This window comes from Giraffa tippelskirchi, chromosome 1 (genome assembly GCF_054371585.1).
Source record: "Giraffa tippelskirchi isolate mGirTip1 chromosome 1, T2T-mGirTip1v1.2.pri, whole genome shotgun sequence".
NCBI classification, from domain to species: Eukaryota; Metazoa; Chordata; class Mammalia; order Artiodactyla; family Giraffidae; genus Giraffa; species Giraffa tippelskirchi.
In genome coordinates this window covers 185,708,488-185,726,565 of record NC_137275.1, presented here as the reverse complement: position 1 = coordinate 185,726,565, position 18,078 = coordinate 185,708,488, and the positions used below count along the sequence as shown (strand labels likewise).

Genomic DNA, 18,078 nt, shown 5'->3' with positions numbered 1-18,078 from the left:
CATGTTGATCTCCCTTGAGATTGACTGGTTTGACCTCTTCGCTGTCCAAGGGACTTTCAGGAGTCTTCTCCAGCACCACAGTTAAAAGGCATCAATTCTTCAATATATGTGTATTTGTGTCTCTAAATATGATGGTCTGTAGAGTTTAAATTTTACATGAATTATATCATAATGTATTATAGTCTTCTGCCACTTTAAAAAAACTTTATGTTTTGAGTTTTGCTTAAAACTATGTTTAAGAGATTTATTCATATTATATATTAATTTTCTTTTACTCCTAAATAGTTTTTCATTATATGAAGATTCCTCAACTTATATGCCCATTATCTTGTTTATGGGCGGGTGTTTTTTTCCAGTTTCTGCTGTATAAATAATGCTGCATTGAATATTTTGGTACACCTCTCTAAGAATCTAGTATACACTTTTAATTGATTTCCTGGGTTTTAAGTACACACATCTTAAACTTTGCTGTGCGTGTGTGCAAAGTCGCTTCAGTTGTGTCCAGTTCTTTGTGACCCTATGGATCATGCCTACCGGCAAGCTTTGCTCTACGGTGCCGAATTGCTCTCTAGTGTGACTGTGCCAGTGTGTATTGGTTAAACATTCCCATCTCTCCGCATCCTCACCAACACTTAGCATTATTAGACAGTAATTCTCTGTTGTCATTAACCTGATGGATATGACATGGTAGCATCTCAGATTGTGCGTTTTTCTGATGTCAAGTGAGCTTGACTATTTTTTTTTTCTTTTGTATTTTAACTAGATCTTTCTCTTCTGTGAATTGCCTGTTCATATCCTTTGCCGTGTTTCCGTTGGGTAAGTAGACCATTATATATTTTGAAAAATGTTACTTGATTTGGTGATGTGTCTTGCAAAATCCTCTCAAGTTTTGGCTTGTCTTTTTCACTTTTGATACACTCTTTTGACAAATAGAAGTTTTCAACTGTAACATGGTGATAAGCTGCAGGGCCACGTGATGGTGTGGAAACTGTGTATGGATGGGCGGAAGCAGGGGGTTGGGGACATGTGTTTCTGTGACTTCCTTCAGCCTTTGGCTCATGGAACTTCTATGCAGATTAAGCAGAGCCATAGACTAGAGGCAAAGAAGGCAGCCTGTGTTCTCTGTTTAGTGATTTTTCCAGGTATTTAATGTACTCCTTTGAATCCCATGGTAATATTTGCAAAAAGCCTCAATCATAGAATAACTTAATTAAACATTACTTACAAGAGTTTAATATTCATTATTTGGCTTCAATTACTGTCTTTGCCCCTCCCCTCTAGTTCCCCCATTGGAGTGCTCCCTCTGTTTTCTCATTCCCAGGGTCTAATTAGGCTAATGGCTGCAGCTTGCAGTGACCTTAGGTCTGTTGAAAAATGAAACAACAGAAAAATAAAGGCTCCCCTTGGTTTGCCTTCCCTGATGGTCTTTGTGTGTGGCAGCCTCAGCTCCTGAATTCCATATTTCTTTTCTTTTCCAAATGCCTGATCCTACTTGTGCTGCAAGTGAAATTAATGCTGTGTCTTTGAAAAAGGCTTGGCAGCCAAATTGCAACAAACACAAGAGGGCTGGGCTTTTGGAGAGAGGGAAGAGTTGGAGAAAAACTCTGGACATTCCAATACCTACTCAGCAGCAAAGACTCCCACTCCCTCAGCTGGCTGCTGGCAGGGAAAAACTTTCCAAGGAGTGGGGCACATGCATAGAGCAAGGCGAGTCTTATTCTTCCTTTCCCTGTCTTGGGGTTGACTAGCATCCAGAACTCCCCTCTAAGCAGGTTCCATTTTTTGAAAATTCTTTTTACTTATTTATTATTTTTGGCTTCACTGGGTCTTTGTTGCTGTGAGTGGGCTTTCTCTAGTTGCAGTGAGTGGGGGCTACTCTCTAGTTGCGGTGCATGGGCTACTCATTGAGGTGGCTTCTCTTGTGGAGCACTGGCTCTAGGGCACGTGGGCTTCAGTAGTTGTGGCATACAGGTTTAGTTGCCCTGCAACATGTGGAATCTTCCTGGACCAGGGATTGAACTAGTGTCCCCTGCATTGGCAGGTGGATTCTTAACCACTGGAGCACCAGGGAAGTCTCTAAGCAGGTTTCTTCAGTAGATGTGATGAGTCTTCCTAGGGGCCTGCTGCTGGCTGCATCTGCTGCCTCTGGTTCCACTCCCACAGATGGATCATGTTGCTACCAGGGCTCAGGGCTCATCAGGAGGGGAGGAGGCCAGGTACGAAGATGTTTTTTTGCTCTGGCTTAAAGGTCAAACCTATGTACACATACAGAGCCCCCTTTAAGGGGATGTACATGGGGCTGGGTGTTGTGGGAGATGCAAATGTGGAAAGCTTTCCTCTCTGGGGAGACAGATAAACACTGTCAGAATTGCACTCTCAGCCAGTTTGCAAGAGCAGTGAAATAAGCCTTATCAGAGAGTACTGGGATCCTTTGGCAGTGAGGGACAGGCTCTAATGGAGGCTGAGTGTGAGGAGGACTGTTTATCTGCGCTATCTGAGGCATGCCCAAGGGGTGAGAAGGATTCTGAGTTTATCGCAGGGAGGGTTGGCATTCTCAGCCCTGAAAAGGGAGAAGTGTTAAAGGCATGCTGTGTTTGGGGTTCAGGGCTTAATGCTATACATACCTGGAACACCAGGGGGTACTTTGAGAAAGCAGGAGGGAGGGGTGCCTGGCAACGTGTGAGAGGATTCAAAAGTGTGAGAAGGTTCTAAAGCAGGTTGGCTCTTGGTCAGTGCAAGCCTTGAAATGGTGCTAGGGCGTTTGGTCTTTATGCTGGGAACATGATGAAGGCTCACACATAGGGGATGATGGAATCATACATAGGTTTAGAATCATACTCTTGACATGGTGAGCTGGGGGAATTCATGAAGGGAAAGAGAGAGTCAAAGCACAGAAAAGCTTCGAGCTAGAAGACTAGCTGAGCAGTATAGCTCACGTAAGTGGAAGACGAGAGGTATGGGATCTAGGTTACTTCGAAAGTAAATTCAGCAGGACTTGGTCACTCAGGGGATGTGGGGGTGGTCGTAGCTGGTCAGCCCTGACCATGAACCACACTGAAGACTCCCATGGGGAGGAAGGACCAGTGGAGGCCATCTGTAGGTCAAAGTTAGACAGAGCTACCCAGACAGAGGGATAAAGTCAGGGTAAAGGTGCGGTAAAGCCAGAGGTCCAAGAGCCACATCTAAGGAGACTGAGGCAACTCAAGCTTGGTGCAGCCTATCCAGAGTAAGACCTGAGGGGCAGGGTGGGATACAAGGAGAAGCCCTGTAGATGGTCCTAGGGAGGGGATGAGGGCACCAGGACCTTGGTCTAATTAGGGGTTCAGGACCTGGTTTCAGAACTAGTGAAGAGCCCAGAATGTAGCTGTGGCTCAGATTATCCCCACTCTCTGTTGGAAAGATTGCCCACCTATGGCTTCTCACATACTTATAAGCCAGGATCACCACAGGTCACCGAAACCACCTCAGTCAGGAGCCACTGAAGAACTCTAGAGCCCATCCATAGGCAACAGAGGATCCCACTCCCATCATTTTTTTTTTTTTTTTTTTTTGCAATTGCCCGTTAATGTGTGAGATCCTGAGCAGGTGAGGCTTTGGATATATGGTTACTGTTGGGGTCACGTGGGTGGTGCTGCAGGCGGGCTGGCTTAACTGCAGACTGGAAAGGTCAAGGATAAAGTGAGGGGAAGTGACTTGTCCCCAGGACACAGTAACTGAATGGCAGATTGGGGCTATAATCTAGATCTTTGAACTTCTACTATGGCTCTGTGTAACAGGGCCAGAGAGCATCCTCTTGATTCCTCTTAGGTCTGGGACACCTGGACCTGCCTGTACTGATGGCACATCTGTGGCTGAAGCACATATTCAAGTGGCTCTTTGTTCTTGTGATTCAGTCCCAGAAGATTGGACAAATTCAGTATGGTGTAGAGTGGCGGTTGCAGGCAAATACAGTGAGTTCACAACTTGTCTGCCATCTGCTAGCTGTTGTGTCTTTGTGTAAGCGGCTTAACTTTTTTGTACTTCAGTTTCCTCATCTGCAATACAGATAGCATGACCATACATTCCCACTAGTCTTGGCTAATAATTGTTGTCCTAGTATTATTAATGGTCCTTTTCACTAGTTATTATTAATTATTAATGGTGCCCCCTTTTACTGTCAAAGTGTCTTTGACAGTGTCTTTAGATGGTAAAGCATATGGTTACACCAAAAATGGGAGGTAAGATTATAAAAAACAAGTATATGAAAGCTCTTAGATTAGTGTATGATTATATATATATATATATAATCATATATATATATACACACATATAATATATTGGGTTTCCCTGCTGTCTCAGATGGTATAGAGTCAGCCTGCAATGCAAGAGACATGGATTTGATCCCTGGGTCAGGAAGATCCCCTGGAGAATGGAATGGCAATCCACTACAGTATTCTTGAGAATACTGAGAATCTTGAGAAATTTTATATACACATATGTATGTACATAAAATTTCTCAATTACACTTTAAGTGACTTGACTAGCCAATCGCTTGCTATACTAACAAGTAAATAGTAAGCAGTTGATTGATTATGGATACATACAAAGTTCCTAAAATGTAGCCTTTGTTGATTTATTGTGGAGGCAACGCTGGGACAATTGGAATTAGTGAAAACAGGGAGAATTTAAAGAATATTTCTTCTTGACACCCATTCCTAGACTCAAATGGAGAATTCTAATTTGTAGGAGCTGTCAATCTCATTGCTTGTTCATCCTTTGGCTAGTCTTTAAAAAAAAAGAACAAAAGTCTTAAAATCATTCTTAAAAAAAATTTGACAACTCAAATCAACAACCACACACACAAAACCCAACAAAAAGACCCCTCGGCATATCAAGAAGATGCTGATACCAAAAGCTGAAATAGCTTTTCCATAATGCAATGAAATATATTAAATTCAATAGACATCAAAGGAACTTCGGGAGCAATTGCTGAATTTCCGAAGTAAACAGGGCTTTCAAAAGAAACAAAAACAGCGCTGGGATCTTGGGGGTGGGAACACATTTTGAGGGGGCAAAGCATGGAATCCCCAGGCACTTGATCAAAGGGTGAGTTCTTTAAAGAGTGGTAATAAATGAAGCCTTGAAAACTGTTTTTGATCCCAAACTGCCCCAGGTACAGGGACTGACTGCAAATGACAAATCCATTTCCAAATAAGGGAGGCTGACAATTCTCTATTTGCAGCCTTACATTTTGCAGGTTATTCAAAATGAGGAAATAATTCCAGACAAAAGGGATCCAGATAAGTAAAACACAGTCTCACGTGGGCTGCAAAGCAGCAGAGGGCCTTTGTGTCTGCAAGAGTTTAATGGCAATTCTGGCTCCCTCAATCTTGGAGACATTAACTTTTTAAATTTAAAATGTGTGTGTATGTGAGTGTGTGTGTGTGTGTGTGTGTGTGTGTATACCAGTCACTGTTGTGCCTGGGTACCTGCTGAGAAGAAGAATGGATGCTCCTTACAGGGGAAAACTAGGACACATAAATTGCTCTGTGGAGTTAATTCCATGTTTTCAAGGAGGGTGGGTATGTTCCTTGTGGGGTACTTTGAGATCATAGACATAGATTCCTGGAAGCTGAGAGTCATCAAAACTACCTCTTGTGGATCATAGGAATAAAATGGAGAGCTAAACAAGTTTAGCTAAACAGTTAGCTAAACTGGGAGCTTCCCTGGTGGCTCAGACGGTGAAAGAATCTGCCTCTAATGCAGGTTTGATCCCTGGGTTGGGAAGATTCCCTGGAGAAGGGAATGTCAACCCACTCCAGTGTTCTTGCCTGAAGAATTCCACGGACAGAGGAGCCTGGTGGGCTACAGTCCATGGGGTCTCAGAGAGTCACACGTGACTGAGTGACCGAGCACGCACAGTGCAGCCACGTATGAGGGTCCCAGTTGCTACATGTCCTCACCAACACTCATAATGATGGCCTCTATTTTTTAAAAATTAAAGTACAATTGGTTTATAATTTGTGTTAGTTTCAGGTATAGATCTGTTGGTCATCTATTTTATGTATAGTGGTATATGTATGTTAATCCCATCCTCCTAATTTATCCCCTCCTTCTTTGGCAACCATAAGTTTGTTTTCTATGTCTGTGGGTCTATTTGTTTTGTAAATAAATTCATTTGTATCTTTTGTTTTAGATTCCACATATAAATAATATCATGATATTTGACTTTCTCTGTGTGGTTTACCTCACTTGTCATACTGATAATGACAGATAAATGGATAAAGGAGATGTGGTACATATATACAATGGAATACTACTCAGCTATAAAAAAGAATGAAACAATTCCATTTGCAGCAAAATGAATGGACCTAGAGATGATCATACTAAGTGATTGTTTTTTTCTAGTCATTCCAATAGTAGTGTAGTAATACCTCCTTGTGGTTTTAATTTGAATTTCGCTAGTGACTAATGAAGGGTTTCCTTGGTGGCTCAGAAGGTATAGAATCTGCCTGCAATACAGGAGACCTAGGTTTGATGCCTGGGTCGGGAAGATCCCCTAGAGAAGGAAATGACAACCCACTCCAGTAATCCTGCCTGGAAAATCCCATGGACTGAGGAGCCTGGCAGGCTACGGGTTCATGGGATTGCAAGGAGTCTGACACTACTGAGCAACTAACACTTTCACTTTCAGTGACTAATGGTGTTGAGCATCTTTTCATTTGATTATTTGCCATCTGTATATCTTTTTGGTGAAGTGTCTATTTGATTTTTTCCCAGTTTTTAAATTGAATTGTTCATTGTCTTATTAAGAAAGTTTAAAGCTAGTGCTCATGGAAGGTATCTTTGTAAAAACATCAAACTAGAAACAACCTTAATATTCACTAACAGGTGAATGGATCAACAGATTGTGCCATAGCCTTAGGACAGAATTTACTCAACAACAAAAGGATGAATTGATACACACAGCAACATGGATGAATCTCGAGATAGTCATACTGAGCGACAAAAGCCAGATAAAAAAAGAAGTACAGTCCATATGATTCCAAAAATATAAAATCCCAGAAAATGCAAACTAATTCACAGTGACAGAAAGTATGTCTGTGGTGGCCTGGGGATGGGATGAGATGGGTTGGTGGAAGATTACAAAGGGGCATGAGGAAACCTTTGGGGGCTAAATACATTACTATGTTGATTGTGGTGATGGTTTCAGGGGTGTCTATAAATGTGTGTGTGCTCAGTTACTCAGTAGCATCTGACTCTGCAACCCCGTGGACTTTAGCCTGCCACGCTCCTCTGTCCATGGGATTTCCCAGGCAAGAATAGTGGGGTGGGGTGCTATTTTCTCCTCCAGGGGATCTTCCCAAACCAGGGATCGCAACCCAGAGATTGATCCTTCTGCATTAGCAGGAGGATTCTTTATCACTGTGCCACCTGGGAAGCCTGTATACAAATGCTAAAACTTGTCAAATGTAAATTGTAAACATATGCAATTTATCATAGTTCAATTATACCTCAATGAAGCTATCATAGTAAAATAAAGGAAAAAAGAATTTTGTAATAAAATTCAGATTCCTAGACCCCACCCAGAACTCTTGTATCATACAGGATCCAGGAATCTGTGGCAGAAAGTGAATGCCAGTTGTGCTGTAAAAGGAAAACATACTACTTTGGGCATCCAATAAAAGAAAAAAAACCCACCTAGATTTGAATTCTCCATTCACCACTTACCAGCTGAGTGTGCCTGGAAACCAAAACCACATCCCTTCTCTGTATCTTAGTTTTCAGCATCTCTACACATGGAGTAATAACCAGAAAAATATTTTCCCAGTACTCTTGTGAGGCTTACACTAAGTAACCAATGGAAGTGCCTGGCACCAAGTGGATCTCCATAAATGTGGATTCATTTAATTCCCACTTTCCCAAGAACTCCACCAAAAAGAGTGAGTGGTTAGCTCTGGGAGTGAAGCCGAGGTGGGGGCTGGAGAGTGTGTGTCTGTGTGTGTGCACATGCATGGGTGCCTGGTGAGGCCGAGTCTCACCAGCCAGGGCTGGCATGAAGGTCCGGAGGAATCTGGGAAAGGATATTAGCATCCTGGCTGCCTCCGCCGACTTCATGACTTCATGAATCCCCCACTAAAGAGTATCAGGGCACAACCCCTGCTCCCACAGGGACTGCTGTGATTAATGTTTGTTTCCTCCTGCATCAGGGCTGCAGGCTGGAAGCTTCTCTCCTTTCCTGCTGTCCTTTATCATACCGTTAACTGGTTAACGGGCTCAGATGGAGCAGCCAGAATCAAACGGAGGCAGCCAAAGTGGGCACTTCTCTTCCCTTCCCTTCCCTTCCTTTTCCTCTCCCTTTGTGAGCTCTGTGCTTTCACTCCATTGTGTCAGAGGAGGGGCTACAAAAGCCCTTGGGAGCGCGTGCGTGCGAGAGTGTGACACACGTGCATGCACACGCGCGCGCGCGCGCACACACACACACACACACACACACACACTCTCCTTCCATCCGGGGCCAAGGTGATGAATTGCGCGTTTGAAAGCCTCCTTATCGCGGTGGTGCACATGTGCTGGGATGCGTGTGCCTGCGTGAGTGTGGGAGGAATGCAGTGGGAAGCTCGGAATGGGAAAAGTAGAGCTCCTTGTCACTGCCCTCTTTGTCTAGATGAAATTTCAGATGCTGCTGGGTGTCTTGTCAGCAAGTCTTTTGCAAAATAAATGGAGGTAGTATTTATTTTAAAAAGCTGATTTGCTCAGTATTTAGCCCACAGAGAGAATGTGTACAAACATCGATGAAATGCCTACTACTTCGTGCAGCTGGGGACTCTCAGTCCAATAAAGAAAAGACAGCCAAGAAGGAACTAAACAAGCCTTTATTGAGTGTCTACTGTATACTGCATCCTTTCATACACACGAGCTTTCATTAATCTTTAGAACCTTCCATTTATTTTGCCTGGTGGCATGCAACTGAGTTAAAAGGCCTGAACTGAGTTAAAAGTCCCCCCTGTCCTTCTGTAAATCACTGATGATCTGATGTGCAGAAATGGCCCTCTACCAAGGAATTGTGGGCCATGGTGGGCAAGCAGTTGTAAAGCAGTATCTTGAATTATAGAGCGCTGTATTTTCCCAGTAAATCAGACACTTCTTTTTTAAAAAAGTTTATTTACTGGCTTCGTTAAAGATACACTCTACTTACTATTAGGCTGCAGGCTACACTACAGAATTAAAAGAAAAAAAAATTCAGGCAATTAAATAAGTTCTTCTGTTCTGGAAACAGCTCTGTAAAACAAGATGCATCAATTCTCCTAAGACAAGAGCAGGCATGTGACAGAATTCTCCTGCCCATCTCTTTTTTCTGAAGAGTCGTGAATGTGGGACATTGGCTCTTCTGGAACTTTCCATCCTTGTTAACATAGTGTCTTGCTTTCTTCCTAGCTCACTGCAGTGATGATTGTATTGGAAGGGTTCAATACATGTACTTGTCAAAAAGGTTATTATGAGAGGGAGAGATTGAATAGGAAGCATGAATGGGTTAGAGATGAACAATCACTGGGTGAGTTAATAATGTATATACGATGCTTTAGTGCATGTCTCTTTACCCTTGTTTCATTCTGAGAGACCTCCTGTAACACAGGTAGGTAGTGGCAGTCCCATTTTACACAGGAGGGAACCAGGGTTCAGTTTAGAAAATATTTAAAATGTGCTGAAGGTCAGACAGTAGTAAAACCAGAATGCCGGTATCAGATATTCTGACTCCCTATATTATTTCCTTAATGCCTGGGGCAGCATATTTTCTTTTTTTAAAAAAAAACTTTGTATTTTATATTGGAGTATAGCCAATTAACAAGGTTGTGACAGTTTCAGATGGACTGCAAAGGGACTCAGTCATCCGTATACATGTATCCATTCTCCCCCAAAAGAGGCATTTTATTTTCTGAGACAGAACTCCAGGGACATGGTTTGAGAAGGCTGAGCATTACAATATTTGCATCAGAATGATCCTGGAAAATTAAAGTGTTCCATCTTTACAAGGATGTCACACTTCTGGGCTCAAACCTACCAAATGTGAGCCATGGAAACCTCACAGCTGGGAGGCAGGGAGGCTATGGGTTGACGTGTAGACAGATCAAAGTGAGCCGGAGTCTTGGCATCTCCTTCATCCCTGGAACCATCCAAGCAAACGCCACTTCTTCTTTTTGGTCACCAGATGGTCTCCCAGTGTAGACAGAACCTTAAAATACAACAGCCTTGAATATGGTTGCCGATTTATGTGTAACATGGGCTTTTATTTACCTATTTGAAAATTGGCATTTTGCCTTGGGCAGCCTTGCCCTGAACGCCTGGCCATACTCTGTGTGACCTGGCAGCCAAAGTGAAAGAAGGAGAAAAAGATTAAAAGTTAAATCCTCACTTGCTTGTCTGTTGGCAAAAAGCAAAGTTCTATTCCCACTTCACTGGAGTGATTCTGTCTTTGGAAGGCAATTTCATTAATATTTAATAATAGTGATAGCATCAATAATATTAATAGAATCCTTTCCAAATGCATAGAACTTGGGAGTTTGCCGAATGCCTACTAAACAGCTGCAGGCATCGCACGTTCAATTTGTCCAAATTGATCTGTTTGCTTTGCTGTTGCCTTCTTTTGGTGTTCTCTGACTCAGGAATTGCCCCTACCCTGGGTCCTGATGATCTCTACTGCTCTCTACATCCAAGCAATTTCCCAGTGATGCCAGTTCTTTCTCCGATTTTTCTCAACTTATCCATCTTATCCTCACTGGCAACTCCAAATCAGCATGGTGGCAGGACAGGCCCAGCCTTCTCCCATGGAAGTTGGAGAATGTTTTCGTTTTTTACTTTTAGAAAAATTAAGAAGAAAACTTCATATTTGTATTGGGGTATAGCTGATGAACAATGTGGTGATAGGTTCAGGTAGACAATGAAGGGACTCAGCCAAACATACACGTGTGCATTTTCTCCAAAACTTCCATGAGAGGGGAGTTTGGAGAACATTTTTACAAGAGGTACATGTGTTGAACCCTCTCAGTACCAAGTCTAGACTTGGACATCCAGGCCTGGGCAAATGGGCTGTGGACACTGGCCTCTGAGCAATTGGATGTTGCCATTTGGGACTTGAGATGCAGGAGATAGGAGGTGCAGTTTCGATCCCTGGATTGGGAAGATCCCTTGGAGGAGGAAATGGCAACCCACTCCAGTATTCTTGCCTGGAAAATCCCATGGACAGAGGAGCCTGGTGGGCTTCAGACCATGGGGTCGCCAAGAGTCAGATATGACTTAGCGACTGAGCACACATTTTGTGACTTGAAATTTGGAGAAAGAGCTGCCAATAAGCAGGGAAAGTTTGAAGTTGATTGCAGTCAGCACAGGCGCTTCAGGCAGCAGAGACAGGGGTACCCATGGCCTTTGCAATGTTCTAGCCTGCAGCCCTTGGGGGAACATCCTAGCTGCTTGGTCCCTTGAGTAGTTGCTTCTGATTCTCACTCATTTTCTTCTGTTAATTCTGTGAGCTACCTGGTAGCATTACAATAATTGTTTAATTTAACTGGGTTAGTTTCTGTTGCTTGCATCCAAGGCCCCTGACTCTAACATGCTTCTGCATAGAAAGCCCCTACTGTGTGTAACACATTGCCCAGAGTGTGATGAGGAAAAATAGGAAGAACATGGCAGCCTTGTAGGCCCTGTGAGCACACAAGTGCCTGCTGACTACTTTCTGGGACATAGTCGGGCAGCATTGGTATGAACTTTTCACTAATTCGGCCTCCTCCCCTCCAGACTAGTAAGAATAGAAGGAAGACTCAGAGACACAGCACTGAAGCATTCGGATAAGAAAGGAAGTTTGCTTGCAGAGGAGGTTTTACAAGGACCAACCTGTCAAATACAAATTATGACATCTATTTAGAGGGGGAAAAAAAGCACAAGATTTGTAAAGCTGCCACGTTTATAGTTAGTCTGTTCTTGGTGGACAAACAACAGTTTTCTTATATGATTATCCTGTGTCCCAAGAACATGATAAATCTTCAGTTATCAGCTTTGAAAAATCAGGTATGAAACTGTTCTTTTAGTATTTATAGAAGGGTTCAAGACTTCCCTTCTTTTTGAAACTAGAACTAGACAGGGTAACCCTGTTTTTGTTTTGTTATGTATGGGTATACAGTTGGTTCCTGCTAAGAAGGTAGGCAGTGTCTATCAAGTCGCTGTGAACATTGAATTAGTGAGTATAGAACTGCTGTTCCCAGGGCAAATACAAGGCTAATTTCCTGTTAACCTCTGGTCACAATATTTTCATCAACTGATCACTACGTAAGCTTAATTTAGGTGTGTTTCTGTTCAAAGACACCTTAAAAATATATTTTCGATTCATTAACATTGAATTCACAGCCAACACACTAAATCTCATGTCAGACACAGTTAATTTCTCCATGGGGTGCATCACAGCCTTCTTTGCACTGTAGAACCTAGGCAACACTCTAGCACTATGCTTGGGGTCATTTTAGACAGCAAAATCACCACCCAAAAGCACAAAAATGCAAAATATGTGGCATTAGATAAATTTTACTTACATTTTAAAAAATATTTATTTTGCTGCACTGGGTCTTAGTTGCAGCATGTGGGATCTTTGCTGCCACACATAAACTCTTAGTTGCAGCATGTGGGATCTAGTTCACTGACCAAGGATTGAACCCAGGGCCCCTGCATTGGGAGCATGCAGTCTTAGGTACGGGGCCACCAGTGAAGTCTCCTAGATAGACTTTAAAAAGAACCCTTGTTTATGGTTTTGGAGATGAAACAAAAAGTGTATCTGCATCATGGCTTCTTCATGCCTCCTTGACCCCAGTTTAGACACACCCCCAGTTGACTCACTGTCTTGGTTTTCTTTCCCACCAGGCCCGCTGGGCTGTGGGGCAGGGGCAGCCGTCCTTCCTGACCTTCGTCTCCAGAGGGTCCTCTGAAACATGGTTCTGTTTCTTCTTCCTTCTCCCCCCATCCCTCCTCCTCCTCTCACCTTCTCCCATTTCCACCCCTCCGTCTCTCCCCCGTCTCTCCTTGTTCTCACTTGGCTTTATCCAAGTAGGCAGCCCAGTGGATTTGTATCAATAAGAAGCAATCAGGAGCAGCCATAATACTTGCAATCAATATATAATTGCATCAGGGTTATTCCATTACCTCGGGCTGTGCGCGCTGATTACCGCCGAGGCCTCGTGATTCCAGCAGTCATTTATCTCGGCTTCGGGATTTGGTGGAGGAGCAGGTGGGAGGGCTGTGAGGCTGAGCCCAGGGCACCCTCCTCAGGCCCTGGAGGTTGCAGGACCTGTCAGGGTCCAGGTCAGAGAGACACCAGGAAACCAAAGGGGTGGCCTGTGGTCGGACAGCAGCATCAGTGAGATTAGAGGAGAAGGTGGCAGTCTGGTGACAGTTTGGAGTGCTTTTCTTGCATCGAGGGTTGTGCCCCACCATGGACCCCTCTACCACACTAACTGATGTTTAATTTGTATCCCACGTTTCAGTGCGTATGTGCTGAGTGGCATCCAGCTCTTTTGCGACCCTATGGACAGTAGCCCGCCAGGCTCTTCTGTCCCATGGGATTCTCCAGGCAAGAATACTGGAGTAGGTTGCCATGCCCTCCTCCAGGGGATCTTCCCAACCCGTGTCTCTTGCGGCTTCTGCATTGGAAGCCCGTCCCATGTTTCAGTACTGACAGTGTTTTCTTATACGCAACTTAACAGCAACTCTGTGGGCTGGTCATGGTAATTCCCATTTTACAGATGAGGAAGCTGAGTCCCAGAGAAGGGACAGGGCTCAGTGCTACTCAGCTCAGAAGCAGAGAAGCTTGACAAATTCAAGATGGACTTTAAGGTTTGAGTTCAAAATTAAATTCAAGGTTTAGGGTGATTTCTGGTATCCAGAAACAAATAGTCAATCCAACAAGCAGAAAACCCCATTGCTTTTTTAGAACACTTCCAAAGACATTGCATTTGGCTTTTTCAGCAATTATATGAAAAAGGTAGCACAGTATATGATGCCCATTTCACAGATAAGAAGAATGAGGTTCAGATTAGGATGATTAACTGTCCTAGTTTGCCTGAGACTAAGGAAATGTTCCTGGGATTTTCAGAGCTAACCAAGTAAGTCCCAGGGCAAGTTGGTCACCTTTGTTCAGGTAGAGATCTGTTGATTTAGTACAGTGGCTGAGGGATTGGTGTCATTCCCATAGCACTAAATTAAATGCTAGTGTGAGCATCCCTGGTAGCTCAGTTGGTAAAGAATCTGCCTGCAATGCAGGAGAGCCCAGTTCGATTCCTGGGTCAGGAAGATCTCCTGGAGAAGGGCATGGCAACCCACTCGAGTATTCTTGCCTGGAGAATCCCATGGACAGCAGAGCCTGACGGGCTTCAGTCTATAGGGTCACACAGAGTCTGATATGACTGAAGTGACTTAGCACACACTGTGCACTGTGGCCTGCTACGTACTTGGTAATAATAGCAGACTCTTACATAACGGTGCACTTACAGCATACTCGGCATTGTTCTAAGAACTTTATGAATATTAACTCTGTGTTTGAGAATCCTCAGATAATCCTTTTACACAGAAGAGAACTGAAGCACAGACAGGTTAAACACTTTGTCCAGTGAGTGCAGGCTAAAACCAGGATTGGAATGTATAATAAGTCATTTGTCTCCTAAGTCATAGGTTTCTACTGGCTCTTTAATTTTGGTTAAATGCTGAGACAACGACAAGTATTATCAGTATGAAATTAAAGAAAGTAAAACTGAGGCAGAGGGTAAATTCTTGTTAAAAGAATGAATGAATGAATGAATGGGAAGATTCCTATAACTGCCAAGATTACAAAATAAATGATACCAGATCTCCCCATATATGATGGCATACTAGTCAGCAATCAAAAAGAAACAACAAAGATGAAAATTAAAAAAAAAAAAAACACAATATTTTGAGGAAAAGAAGCCTGATGCAAAAGCGAAGTTCTTATAAAATTTAAAGTTGATGAAGTTCAAAAGAACAAATCTACAGTGATAAATTTCAGAATTATGGTTACTTATGGGAGGTGGATACTGACTGGAAGAGGACAAGAGGGAAATTTCCGGGGTGATGGAGACATTCCATACCTTGATAGGGACATTTGTCGCATGGCTGGGTATATTTGGTGATATTCACTGAATTTGTGCACTCAAGATCTATGCATCTCATATGTAAATTTTACCTCCAAAAAAGAAAAAAAAACTCAAAAGAACAGATGAAATGGAAGAGACAAGATACAAAACTAGAGGTGTCTGATCCTAAGGGCGTGGTCTATCTGCTGTTTGGATGTAAAAGGCTTCCATGTACAGGCCATCGTAGATTGGGGTCCAGGTGTGCTACCACCATTAGCACAGTGATCACAGGTGGAGGAACCATGAGCGTCTGAAGCCAGTTGAGTTGCCTTAACTAAGTGCCTTCTCTGGGCCATGCTGAAACAGCCCCTGCATGTGGAGATGGATTAGGTCCAGGCCCTGCCTGGAGCAGCTTCCAACTGGGGAGGGGGCAGTACAAGGAAGATTGACCACAGGTAACAGCCTTGTAATAGTCCTGGGCAGGACTCCCAGGAACATGGATGCTGGGCATGTTACAGAGTGACGACTGTAGGGAATAAGGATGCAGTTCATCTACGTCCATGTGGAATATGAGGTAGGAGCGTGTTGTGTGAAAGAAGGCTTCCCCGGTGGCTCAGACGGTTAAGAATCTGCCTGCAATTTGGGAGACCTGGGTTTGATTCCTGGGTTGGGAAGATCCCCTGGAGAAGGAAATGGCAACCCACTTTAGTATTTCTTGCCTGGCAAATCCCATGGACAGAGGAGGCTGGCAGGCTACAGTCCATGGGATCGCAAAGAGTCAGACACGACTGAATGACTATCACTTGTGGAAGAAGCAGAAACTCAGAAACTGCAGTTGGGGTACCACTTGGGTGCCGGGTCATCAGAAAATCTGATATCCGTTGAGTCTCAGGCACCAAGTCAATGTGGTCTAGCTCAGCTCTACTTCTTACCAGTGTGAGACCTTGGGCGGTTGCTACATCCTCTGTTCCTTGGTTTCCTCATCCAAAATAAGGATGGTGGGAATAATGACAGTACTTATCTCTGAGAGCTAAATTATTCAGTATATGTATACAGTTAGACATCAGAGTTACTGTAATCACTCGTCTTATCAATTTAGAACTCTTAGGAACTTCTGTGGCAGTCCAGTAGTTAGGAATCTGTGCTTTCATTGCAGAGGATGCAGTTTTGATCCCTGGTCAGGAAACAAAGATCCTACATGCCACATAGCATGGCCAAAAAAAAAAAAAAAAAAAATTAGAGTTCTTCTAATGGTGCTCACTGAAGGCACACTTGGCTGCCAGTCCTGGGCAGGGCTCCACCAGGAGATTGTGGTTAATTAGCTCCAGAGAGGAGTTGAGGGGCATGCATGACAGGCACTAGGTGAGTCCTAATGAAAGAAATTCCATGGACAGAGGAGCCTGGTGGGTTACAGGCCATGGGGTCATGAAGAGTTGGACACAACTGAGAATGCACCGCCAGTAAAAGAAAGAGAACAAATTACTATTATCCCATTTCACAGGACAACATATGAAGGCCGAGGGAAGCAAACACTTGCCTGAGATTGCACAGCCAGTTATGACAGACCTGGGGCTACATGTCAGTCTTCCTGCTCCCTTGTCACTACTGCACACACCTGCTCAGAGACCTGCCACCCTCTGCAGCTCTCAGGACTCATTACCTGGCCCTGTGCGGGGGCGACCTTGATCAGGAACCAGGGCTGCCTGTCTGATATTCAGTTTGTATCCTGTAGGGCATCCTGCCTGGGACTTTGCTGGTGGTTAGGCAACATCCTCATTACATTCTGGCTGGTATTTATGTCAGAGACACCTGTCATCATGTCACCTTGTCACCTTGATCACATATTTAGCTGTCAGATGCAGAAGCTCAGTAGCTGAGAATCTGCCATTTTTACAGAGCATGTTGTTCTTCGCTGGGAGTCTCTGATCTTGACCCCAATCTTTGCTCTAGTTTTCATGTCTCCGCACCTGGGGGTGTCTATATCCGCAGCAAGTCTCCCCTCTCCCATTCCTCAAAAGACAGAGAGGGAAAAGAGCAGGAGGAAGGTCTTTAGCTAATAACCAGGGTGAGGAGGGACAAGGAGCCTCCCCCCACCAGGAGGCTGACAGGACAGAGCTATGAGGAGTGAGTGTGGCAGCAGCAGGATGGATGGCAGTGGAGATTCAGGGAGGCAGCAGCCATGACTGGTAATGGCTAGAAGCGGGGTTGGGGCAGCAGGCTGGCCGTGGCTGTCCCAACTTCCTGCATGGTATAGTGTGATGGGACTCAGGGCATGTCCCCCACGAGTAGCCTTCCTCACATATGCAACAAGAGAAATTTCCAAGTACTGGACTTCTCTCAAGACAGAAAGAAAAATAAGGGGAGTCACTTCTCATCATTATGCTCAGGCAGAATTGGTTGAATTGTTGGTTTGTTTCCAAACTTATTCATTCATTCACCCATCCATCTATCCATCCATCCATCCACTCAACAGTACCTGACAAGTGATTAATATAGCACCTGTTTTGCATCCAGAAATCAGAAAAAAAGATTTTGGCTAAAATGGAGATTAGAAAATCTTAATTGGGGATGGTAACGCAGATTTTATAACATTAGTTTCCTCCCCGTGAGATTAAGAAATACCTTAATACATCGTAATCAATAAGATGCATGAAAATGGTGTGTAGTACTACAGGAGCAACACATTTAAGACCTACTCAAGCATGGCCTTGGTAACAGATGTCCATTTGTATCCAGAGGAACCAATCTACTCTTCTCTGCTGAATTTGCAGGATGTAGTTGATGGGGGAAGTCCTCCTGGACCCTGAGAAAGTGCCTTGGTTTTCTGCGAAGACTCAGTGAAGCCTCTGCCTCACTGACCTTGGGGCCCTGGAATTGGGACTAGTTGCTGTCACATGTCTCGTAGCTCCCTATCTAAGAAGAGGCTTTCACAAGTGTCCAGGTGCTGATTGGCTGGTGTATAGCCTTTCAT

The 18,078-nt window shown here is 43.8% G+C and overlaps 1 protein-coding gene across 2 annotated transcripts in view; it reads left to right on the top strand.

Annotated features, from left to right (window-relative positions):
• The window catches only part of LOC145538615 (dynein light chain roadblock-type 1-like), a 518,123-nt gene that overhangs the window by 141,513 nt on the left and 358,532 nt on the right, over positions 1-18,078 (top strand). For both annotated transcript variants that reach the window (XR_014077101.1, XM_081570951.1), the window contains one exon: positions 764-816. The gene's annotated coding sequence lies outside the window, so the exon portion shown is untranslated. The remainder of the gene's footprint in view (positions 1-763; positions 817-18,078) is intronic.